Genomic DNA, 11,417 nt, shown 5'->3' on the forward strand with positions numbered 1-11,417 from the left:
TAGCATGTTTGTAGCAATTATTTTCTGCTAAATCTTTTAAATGCAAAAGCATTAAAGCTTTTTATTTTAATAAACACTTGTGTCATTGTGTCATTGTGTAAAATGCATGTAATTTTATGGATTCAGCAAGTCTGCATAGATTTCCTTTTCTCTCTCAAAATAAGCACTTAAAACTAACTGCACTTACATACATGCATGACTCACAAAGAAAATGTTCCCAAATAGATGTCAAGAGGGTCTCGAGGATGAATATGTTCTTGCCAAATACCTTGAGGAAGACTCATGCAAATAATCATCCAAGTCTTGAAACAAAAAACTTGAGTATGTTGATAATCCATCTGTTTCTGAAATTTGTTATGTGTATTCTTTAGACTTGGACAGAGAAATAGAATGGATGCATTTTTGAAAAGCTTTTTGAACTGAAATGGCTCAGATGATAGCCCCAAAAACTTCAAACAATTCAGATTGTTTGTTTTTTTCCAAATCATTAGCAAATATCTCTTCAATATGTAGTTTCTTAGCTTGACTAGCATTTAGCTGAAGCAAATCTGATGCCTACTAAAAAGTAATTACAAATGTCTTAAGAGAAAAAATTATATATACACACATATACATGTGCGTTTATATATATATATATATATATATACATAATTTTATATATATATATATATATACACGCATGCACCACACTGGAAAACTTAGTAAAGAGCTTTAAAAGCGCACTCTTGGTGAAATAGTATATACAGTGAACTTACTTTTATACACCTGTGAAGATTTTCTTTTATGAGAAATTATAACAAAAAAGTTGCCTTAATTGTGCGATGAATCTGGGAGAAGCAGAATTTAAGCCCAGAGATTGTGATTCTTTAATTTATGTCAGTGTCCATTGCTTGCTAGAAAAGAGTGAAGCTTTTGAGAAGTTAAATATGTACAGAACCAATGAGGTTTCACAGAATCCTAAATTCTGAAGCAGAAGTCCAGCATTCAGACTGTACAAGGTTTATCTTCTTTTTTCTGGATGAACAAAAGCACTTAAGTATTTCCTGGGTTTTCTCAAGACCTTGGACTACCTCAAAAGAATGAAGAAATTGTTTACTTGTGGGTTTTGAATTCAGTTGAAGTGGGATAAAAAATAGAAGAAACCAAGCCCAGTCTTAATTGCAACCTAGGAAATTTGAACCTGAGGAGGACAAATCTGGTGCAGGTTTCAGAGGAGTTTTCCATAAAGGTGCTAACAATCTTTGTCACCATCTGTGTGGAAATCTGGGTTCACTTAAAAGGAATGGAGACAGCGCAAGGGCACTTCAAAGCAGCACAAGCCTGTTTGTTGCTTTTATAACAGAACCCAGATGAAACATTTACAAAACATTATTTGCTTCTCTGCTGAAAACCAGCAATGGCAATAACTGGCACCAGAGAGATGTCACTGTCCTCTCTCAGTTTGCTTAGTTTGGTTCTTCCCAGCAGGGTGGTACAGAAGCGGAGATGCCAGAGGTGCCACTTTGTACAGCCCCAGGGACAAACACTACAGCAAGTAAAATCAAGAGACTTCTGGCTGAGTTCTGAGTCCAGCAGGAGCTGGCATCTGAATTTTGGAGGTGAGGAACAGTCACTTCTGAGCAGGCACAAAATCACACCTGGAACTGCAGTGTCACTTTGTCACTCCACAGCCCTGCTCCTCTCCCTTACTCTGCTTTTGTGGTGCTTTACCCACTGTCATTGCTTGGAGATTTGCACGTGTGTCTCTCAGTTCAAAGGCTAAATGTTATTTATACATCTCTACTGAGTTCATGACACTTCTCCAGCTCTTCCTTTTACACATAACAAAGGACATTTCAAAACTTTTCCCCACCATCTCTAGTCCTAGGAAGCTCTGGGAGCATTTACATGAGCAAATACAAATACATGAATGCTCTGTGAGACTGCAGCCTGTTTCATATTTGAAGTGTAGACTGTAAGGTAACCCTATAGTCAAGTGAATCCCAAAAAGTAACAGTTAGGGGGGAAAAAAGATGTCTCTGCCAGGGTTGTGCAAGACCTGACTGCAACCTCCTGCAAGTTCTTTGAAGTGGTGTTTTCCTACAGTGAGACAGTGGCTCCAGCTGTTCCCTGTGGAGCAGTAATGAAGGTGACAACTGCAGGTAACTCTGTCACCTCCTAAGAGTGGCTGCACCTACCACTGCTAAGGCACCCTGCCTCCCATAGAGGCGCTCATTCACTGCTTGTTCCGTGCTCTCTCCCAGTCTTCTCTGGGCTGCAGTCTTCTGCTGAGCCCACTGCGTAGGCCAAAGAGCATCTTAGTGCATAAACAAACAAAATCTCTGTGAGAAAAAAGTTTCCAAGCCCTAGCAGGTTGGTTTGTCTCAAGTTATCACAACAACAGTCAAAAGGATATGCTGATGTACATCAGCTTTTGTTAATTAACACCATGAAACTGCATGTTTCAGTTATATTTGAAGCTACTGTTGTATACAAATTCAATGCTACCAACATTTGCATTATGGTAGGCAAATTGTGTACAACCAATATTGAAAGCAAACTTGCTTACTCTGAAAACTGGGGAAACATAAATTAATTTAATTTAATTTCTTAATTTAATGGACTTTGTACATGCACTGCTTAATGGGAAAAAAATGTGAGCATTTCATCTCAATATAAGACATTTTTTTACAGTGATAATAACAAATCCCTGGAATAAACTCCCCAGGGACATGGTGGAGTCCCTTCAACTGGAAGTTTTCAAGATACAACTAGACATGGTGCTAAATGAACCAAAATGTTTGACCAGATGATCTTCTAAGGCAACAGTAAAATATCTAAGTAAAAGTTCTTGTAAAAGGATTTTTTTTTTGCCTTTCAGTTCCTAGGACATAAAGGAAAATAAAAAATAAAGGACAGCCTTCCCTGAAGATGCAATAGTTCCTGAGATAGTGCAGTAATCCTACCATTACTTAGATAAAGAAAGGTTATTAACCTTAAATTTTTCATTACATTATCATATATACGAAAATAATTCTGATTATATGTGTATATATATAACATATCTGTGAACCTATAAGTGACTTTCAAACTTGTATTAACAGATTAGTAGTGTTAACAGAGTTAATTAGATCACAGTCCTTTCTTAAACCAGAATAAGTCTATTCTTCCCCCCAGAGTATTTTCTGATTTGCCTTCCTTAAAACTGGATTCTTCTTCATTTGGCCATGTCCAGTAAGGAGAGTAACCTGAGCCAAAGGGTGTTGATGGCTCTGTAATTCTGACACTCCTTCATAATTCCATAGCTTCTTGCTGTAAAGAGCCATCCCTGTGTTCTTGCAAATGCCTTCTCTGGTGCTTGGCAAGGTTTCTCACTTTGCTTCTTTGTGCTAAATTCTCAGCATGAGCTGCAATATATACAAAGGTCTTCAATCTGTTTTATTCAGTTCTGACTCCTCCTCTAAGCCAGCATTCTTCTGCAGCACTGAAGAGTCCTAGGGGGTTAAATGATTCAATCAGTGGGTTATGATATACAGCAGAACAGAAGTTCTTACCAGTGCTAATGGGGCAGGTTTCAAATTAAAGCCTGCTCTTCAGCTTGGTGTTCTGCAATTCTGCGCTGTTTGCTGACTGTAGAAGTGGATGGGTTGTTACTGCTGTTTGCTGTATAAATTTACTTTTCAGCCACATTTTAAGCTGCAGCAGCAGGAGCAACATTCAGTAAATACAAATAAAGATATAGTCAGATGCACATATATGCTTGTATACACACCAATATACACATATATATGCATATTTATATCACAGTGCTCTGTATCAGGCTCCATGTCAGCCTCTTCAGGAAGAGCACATTTGGCCATTGCAGAGAATTTAGCAATTTATTTTGGTAAAGAACCAAAATATGAGAGGTTAATACTTTTAAGTTTGGATTTCAAGTACAAATGGCAATCAAAGATGCAGGCTCACACTGACTTATTGCCTAATTTATACATGATGTTGTCTGGCTATAGGCACACAAAAAGGCTAAAAAGATAACTTTGAATGGTTTCATTCTCAGGTGCATTCAGCTGCAGCAGTTCATTTTCCTCTGAGTTCCATCTGGTGTTTTCACTCTGGTCCCTGCTGCTCAGAGTAGTAAGAGCAGCTTCCAAGAACCAGTGGAATTGCTGGCACCAGTCAGGAGCAGCCCCCGACCGCTGCATCACGTTCAGGGCCTCTGGCATAACGAAGTTTAAATATTTGCAGCCATTACTTCCATGCAACAACTGAGCGGCTGTCAGCAAGGCTGTGGCTGTGTTGTCATTAGCAGGTTGTGCACCTTGCTTCTTTAACAGGCTTCAAGTGGCAATGGAAACTCAGGAGCAGCCTCTTGTGGCTGCAGTACTTTCTGAAGTGCTGCTCATATCCATAATGCAGGATTTACTGCCTCCCTGCAACACAGCTTTAAGGCCTCACTCAAGGCCCAGATGAGTCAAAGGAGATGTGAGAAATGCAAATACACATTTCTAAAGTAGAAAAAATTAAATCTATCTTATTTTCCCTTCTGGCTTTAGGCTTCAACAGGAGAAACTGTACAGGCAGAAAGAGTCAAGAGAATGAAACCATGTAACAGAATGCTTATCATAGATACTTATCATTGCAGAAAAGAGAGACGGAAACTATTATTTCCATCCATACGTGATGCAGTAAGAATGTGCCATCACAAACAACCTCAGCACAGACTTCCCCCCCTGCTCTGGGAGCTGGCCCAGCCGGGCAGTGCTGGTCAGTGTCCACAGCTTAGGAACAGAGCAAGCGGAGCTGTGGCCTGTGGAAGGGAGCTGAGTTACCCATGCCCCAGGTCAGTCAGTTGTGATGGTAAAGCAGCCAACACAGTCCAGATTGTAACAACAGTGATACGTGGAACTGAGATGCATTTCATTATTCTGAGAAGGATTTTTAGTCAAGTTTAAGCACACTCAAAAATATGCAAAGGCTTGATTACAATCCGGTAACAGCATCTGTTATGTTCATGTGGAGAAGTTTCTCTTGGCAACTGATTAAAAAACTCCAGAGGCAAACATGGGTGTGAGCAAGGGCCAGAGCCTCAGAAATGCTCTTTGAACTTTTCACATCATTGCTGCTGCAATCAAGGGCATGTGCAGTACAGAAACACAGACTGTTAACCATTACTGTGGCCCTTCTTGCTCTGATGTGTGATGATCCATCACACCTGGTGTTCATTTTGTTACGTGCTCAGAAGCAGCACAATGACACTCAACAAGTAAATAAATAGCAAATACACACAATTATAAGCACATCACTATTTAACATCACTGCACCAAACTCTGCAATGAAAAAAATTTCAGTCCTTGTCCTCAGTCCCAAGTTTCCCAAACTGAGTAGTTCACCCGAGTTTCCTGTGTACAGCAGTGCTGTCCATCAGCCATGAACTGTTCCAGGTGAAGATAAAGGCATTGGCATTGTGAATGTAGCAACTGTGCCATCCTATGATGCTCTGATTTTTAACAGCAGAGAAGCTTCCTACCAGAACACAGAAGGAACATTTATTCACAGTAAATGGGTGTGCAGCTGCTGCTGATCTTTAATACATTTTTACTGCCCCCTGCAGCAGACTTTTAACTACTTTGTTAGCGGCAGATGCCTTTCCCAAGGCCTTGTTCATTATCTAGAAGTGTTTTGGAAAGGCAGCCCCTGCTGGCAGGATAAGAGGCAGTGGACACAAATGAGAAACCTCAAACTTCACCTGAACATCACTTTTACTATGAGATTGGTTAAAACAGCACTGGGCACAGGTTGCCCAGAGAAGACAAAAGTATTTTCCACCCTTGAAGATAGTCAACACATGATGGGACACAGCCCTGGGCTCTAGGTGGCTCTGCTTCTTCCCACATCAGCAATGCTGTAATTCCGTAATAAAGCTCTGAGGAGCTGAAAAGCACCACCACACATGCTGTCTTGCTGGTCTCCTCACTTACCTTGCATTTTTAAAATGTCGTCATTTCCAGTGCTTGGATTTGAATTCCATGACATATTTTCTCTATGCAAGTTAATTCTAGATCAACAGTTCCATTGCAGCATCACATAATAACAGAATGACAAAATACCAGGCTGGAATAAACCTCAGGCATCATCTGGTGCAATCTTACTTGGCAAAAGCACACTGTAATGATGGCCCAGTAACCAGTTCAGCTCAACCTTAAAAGTGTCCAGTACTGGGGATTCCACAACTTCCTTCCCTGGAGAAATTATTCAAATGCCTGTTTGTTCTCATTGGAAAAAAACCCAAAACTTCTTGCATCTACTCATAATAAATATGAAATAACTGTGAAATGTTCTCCTTTGCATCCAACCCACCTGCAGCCATCCCACAGCACTGGGCTGCCCACCAGGCAGGTACTTGACACCCTTGAAAAAAAACAGCACTCACTGAGCAAGAGGGTTGAATTTGTCCAGTCCTTCCCCAGGATAAATGTGGTTATTAGTAACCATTAGTAACATCCAGCAGTGTCCTGGCTTGAATGATAGCTCTGTGCTTTGCTTGGCCAATTCAACCCACATTTAAGTGACAACAGTTCTGTGTCTGGAAAGAATCAAGTGAGTTGAAAATGCATTCCATACATTACTACTTATTCTTGAAGAGTACATATCTTCTCTCATATATTACAGCCTTTTCTAGGTTGTGGAATGAAAGGTCTTGCCCAAAACATACAGGTTAACAAAAGATGCTTCTTTGAATGTTTAACACTCAGGTTACTTGTCTGGAGTTTAGGACTAGTATTACAGTTTCAGATCTCTTTTTTCAAGTTTGCATTTAATTATGGCTCCCAAATGCAAATCTTTTAACACAGAAATCCTCTGCTCTTCAAAACACGTATGAATTTCACAGGTTCAAAATCACTGCTGTGATGGCTGCAGAAACTCACAAGATTTTTCATAGATTGTATTACTCTGATGATTTTTTTACAAGGCAGATCTACTATGCACTAAGCAAGCTAGAAATGCCTCTGTGGGCAGGAAGTATATGAGGTGTTGGGCTCAGGTCTGTAATTGCTGACAGCAACACACCAAAGTTTCTGAGAAGGAATTCAACTTTCCTGAAATTCAATACAGAAAAAGCTAACTACAGAGTGGGAAACATTTGTTTTGACAGACTCAGAGTTGAAGGTTTATTTTAAAACCACAAGAGCATGATGTCCTCCTAAGATTAAAAATCTAAACGCTGTGGTCAGGGTTGTGCTCCCCACAGAAATCCCGTAGGTGGCATCACAGCACATGGGGAATTACATTTCAACTGCTTTTGGTTTAGATGGAATGCATCCGCCTCGGGATTTTTATTTCTCAATTGTTTTTATTTAAAGCTAACACTTTCCTGCAACTTCAGTTCTATTTTCTGTGCCACTTCCATCTCAAGAAGAGCCAATCTGCACAGGCTTAAGTCTCTCTTGCTTTATGTAAATTTATTTCCTCCTGCAGATGCCTACCATAACCTACTCAGGGCTGCTCCAAGAATATAGTTCTCAGTTGAGAAGCACACCTGACATCAAGGACATGGATGTATTAAATCGTTGGCATGGAAATTAGTCAAATCCACAACCATAATTTTTGTCGCCAGCAATCCAAAGAGTTCATATAACTGGGTGCTTCAGGGATTAATCAGACACAGGCACAAACCCAGACACACTCTCAAGGCTTCAGTGCTTGTTAACAAAGAAGTGAGTATTTTGAAGTTTTTTTTTTTAAACCCTGATAGTTCAAAGAACTCTCATGCAGACCTGAAATTATAATAAGTTACAGTAAATTCAGCATTATTGTCGTAATTCAGAAGAGGAGGGAAAAGCAAGCGATTGCATTAATATATGAACAACAATCAGTAGATGTCAGCACCATTTTAAATCTGGCATTGGGGGCCACCACAAGGGGAGGACCGGGAAAACCAGTGAGGAGTCCAGGACAACAACTGTATCCTGCCCCAGTTCACCACATGTCCATCCTGTCCCCAGCAATGACCGTCAGGGCACAGTGCCCCACTCTCCAATGAGACCCACATTGGTTTGTCCATGTGTGACACCTGGGCACAACATATATTAGCTCCTGTCAAAGAGGAAAAGGAGGTAAATTGAGGCAGGGGTGCCTCTGCGCTGAGCCTTGACTGGATGCCTGACACTGATGCTCTGCTTGTCCCTTGCAGCTGACTTACTATACAATGCAGAATAAGAAAACAGCATACTTTTATTTAGCAGTATGGATGAAAGGAGGAAAATCCAAACAAACAAACAAACAAAAATAAAGGAAAAACCAAGTAATTCCCTCTTGCAGGATTTATCACCCTTCTCAGGACTTCTCACCAACATAGTATTTCCAAGCACAACTTATCCCTCTGCCTTTGGCTGGGTCTGCTTATAGGGTTTGTGAATTCCTTTGTCTAAAGCGACCTGTTCAGATTTTTTGCCCTCCTATATCCTTAAAAATTCACCCACAGAGAGGGAACAGGGAACTGGCCCCAACAGCTAAACATCTTCTAATAGTAATGTCACTGTATTTAAAGGTGTTAAGGCTTCAGATTTGCCAAAGAGTAATCCATGTTTCTCAGCAAGATACAAATACTCCAGCAAAAACACAAGTGGATCTAACAATGCTCAACCAGAGTAGTACAAAGCAAAAGTTTTATGCAAGTAACAAAACTGCCAGTTAATTTCTCCTCCACCTAATCCAAAAGTAGACGGAGAAGATACAAAAGTTGCAGATTTTTCAAGGTTTTTCAAGATTTTTTAAGGGTATTTCAAGGTTTTTGCCAAGATTTTTGGGTATTTCTACAGCAGTTGACCTCACTGCCCCAGAGGAACATGTGCCTCAGGCCAACAGAAACAGTAGGAAGCAGCCGCTCAGAGAAAATACCTTTTTTTTCCCTATTAATGTATCATTTTGCTAAGCTCTGTTTCCCCAAGTGCCTTGCATGATTAAGAGGTCTTTAATGCTGCTGTTGTTGTTCTGGTTCCCTCCTCCTGTCCAAAATGAAAGCATTCAGAATACTATGTGCATTTTTTTGAATATCTGTATTATTTTTAAAATATTATATTTTATAAATAGTTGACATTTTTCTTCTTAGTTGAACAATTTTTATTAGAAAGCCTCCAGTCCAAGCTTTCCAATTCATCTGTTAAAGAACAAAAACAGCGTCTGAAGAATCCAGTGGCAGAAGTGTCATTTGTGGGATGGACTTTCCTCTGTCCAAGCCTCCCAGGGCCTGCCAGCCCCAGCGCCTTTGGTGCAGCGGCACCAGCTTGGTCTCAGGCTCATAAGGGCCCTGGAGAGGTTCCCCCATCCCCACTCCCACAGTACCCCAGCATCCAGGGATCCCAGGTCCGCTTCAAACTCCTCACTCGTGCAGGGATGTGGTGAAAGCCGTGTTCAGCAAAACCCAGGCTTTACAAAGAAACTGCAGATTGGGAGGGACGGCCACTGCGCTCACAGAGAGGTGTTTTGGGAATTCCCCTACAGCAGCCTTCCTTGGTGCAGTGTTTAACATGGAGCTGCTGCCTCTCAGCTTCCAAATGCCATTCCACACCCTGACCCAGCAGGAGTGCCACCCTTGACGGCTGGGCTTGCGGTGTGCTCCCAGGACACACATTTTTGCAGAACTTGGCAGGTTCCTACAGAGACTGCCCAGCCCTGGACTATGCCGGTGGGAGGCAGCCCCTTTGTACCTGAAGCAGCCATCTCACACACCTCCCTCAGCTGAAGTTCAACCCAAAAATGTCTTCCTGCCCCTATCACCCTTGATCCTTCTCAATGCCACAGCCCTGCAGCCAGCTGGCTCTGCAGAATTCCACACTGAACGTGGTCACACATCACCCTCCCCCTGTGCCAAGGCTACCTCTGGCCTTGAGCAGCAGTGGGCTGGGTGGATCTATGCTGGCTGACCTTCATCCATGTGCTCTATAAATCATGATGCTGTTGCAGGAAGTCCCAGCATCCAAGTTCTTCACGTACAATACTGGTTCTTCTCTGCACCAACGCTGTCTAGCAGCTTTTCCTCCATTAACAAGTTGGGTTAACACTTGCACTTTTCACAGCATTAATAAAATAAAAAGATCAGTCTAGACAGCTACCTTAAAATGAACTCATACTCCAAAATGCAGAGGATCAACAAAATGATCTGAGGGATGCAGGACCTCTTCTACAAGGCAAGGGTGAGAGAATTGTTCAGATTATAAGTCAAATTGACACCGACTCTGATAATACAATTAATCAGATCCTTCTCCAGAAATGCCCAAGCCTGATGGTTTTCAATGACACACACACTATCAGCTGTCCCATCCTTGGCTTACTTGGTGCAGCTCAATCCACGCCCCACCTGCTAGTCTCAGCATTCAAGGATGACAGGAACTGCTCTCACTCCCTCTTCATGGACAAGCAAATAAAATAAAATGATACCTGCAAAGATTCTTGAGACTTCTACTCCCCCTCATTCTATTACAAGCTGCTCTGAAACAGGCTGCCAGGTAAAACCCTAATGAACAGCAGTTGATGTGGACTTTAAAGGGTGGGCACACGGCCCACGTGCTCCCGGTTATCTGCGGAACAACACGCTCCTCAAGCACACCACAGACACCCCCTTGCACTCAGTGCCTTAAAACAGGCAAGTGCAGAGCAAAAAGAACAATGTCACACGTGTTTTGAGATCTGGTACCCAAGTAAGAAAAGAAATGGTCACAGCTGCAGGCTGCTTGTCAGATCTGAAGAGCCAGAATGAGATACTGAATGAGACAGCAGGCCCTAAAGTGAGGTGTTAAGTCTTTAAATGCAGCACCACAAAGTCTTCCTTCATTCATGAAAATTCAATTTGTCTTTTTCACATTGCAGAGGAGTTAAAGGTCTCCTGACTTTTAAAAAAAGCAATGAACATTTTCATTTTCTTAAGGTTTTGGGGTTGGGGGTGTTTCTTTTGGGTTGGGCGGGTTCATAGTTTGGTTTTTATTTGGTTTTGGGGTGGTTTTTTTGGTCTTTTGCAGGGGGAGCATCCTCCTTGCTATTAGATTGCAACTTTCTTATTTCATGTATCTGTACTTTCCTTCTTAATATCAAGTATCTTTCTCACAAAAAGGTGTCCACAATCAAGTTTTCAAGTTTGAGAAATATGTTTGAAAATGGCACAGCCAGCTGCAGTAGAATTATAGATTTATAGATAATTTTGTTGAGAATTGCAAACCCAAAAATTATATTCATCAGCTACCTGGATAAGCATCTGAGGTTTTCTGAATTTTAAACACTGAAGGGAAAAAGTGTGATGTGAAGGTAGGTAGCATTCCACAGAGGAATACAGTACTGAAAACCCACCACAAAGGTGTTTTGGTTATTGGTCCCTTCCAAAATGTCAGCTTACCAAACAGTATTCACTTAACTCCCAGCACATGAGCATATGCAGAAGAAACATG

Source organism: Melospiza georgiana, chromosome 1 (genome assembly GCF_028018845.1).
Source record: "Melospiza georgiana isolate bMelGeo1 chromosome 1, bMelGeo1.pri, whole genome shotgun sequence".
Taxonomy (NCBI): domain Eukaryota; kingdom Metazoa; phylum Chordata; class Aves; order Passeriformes; family Passerellidae; genus Melospiza; species Melospiza georgiana.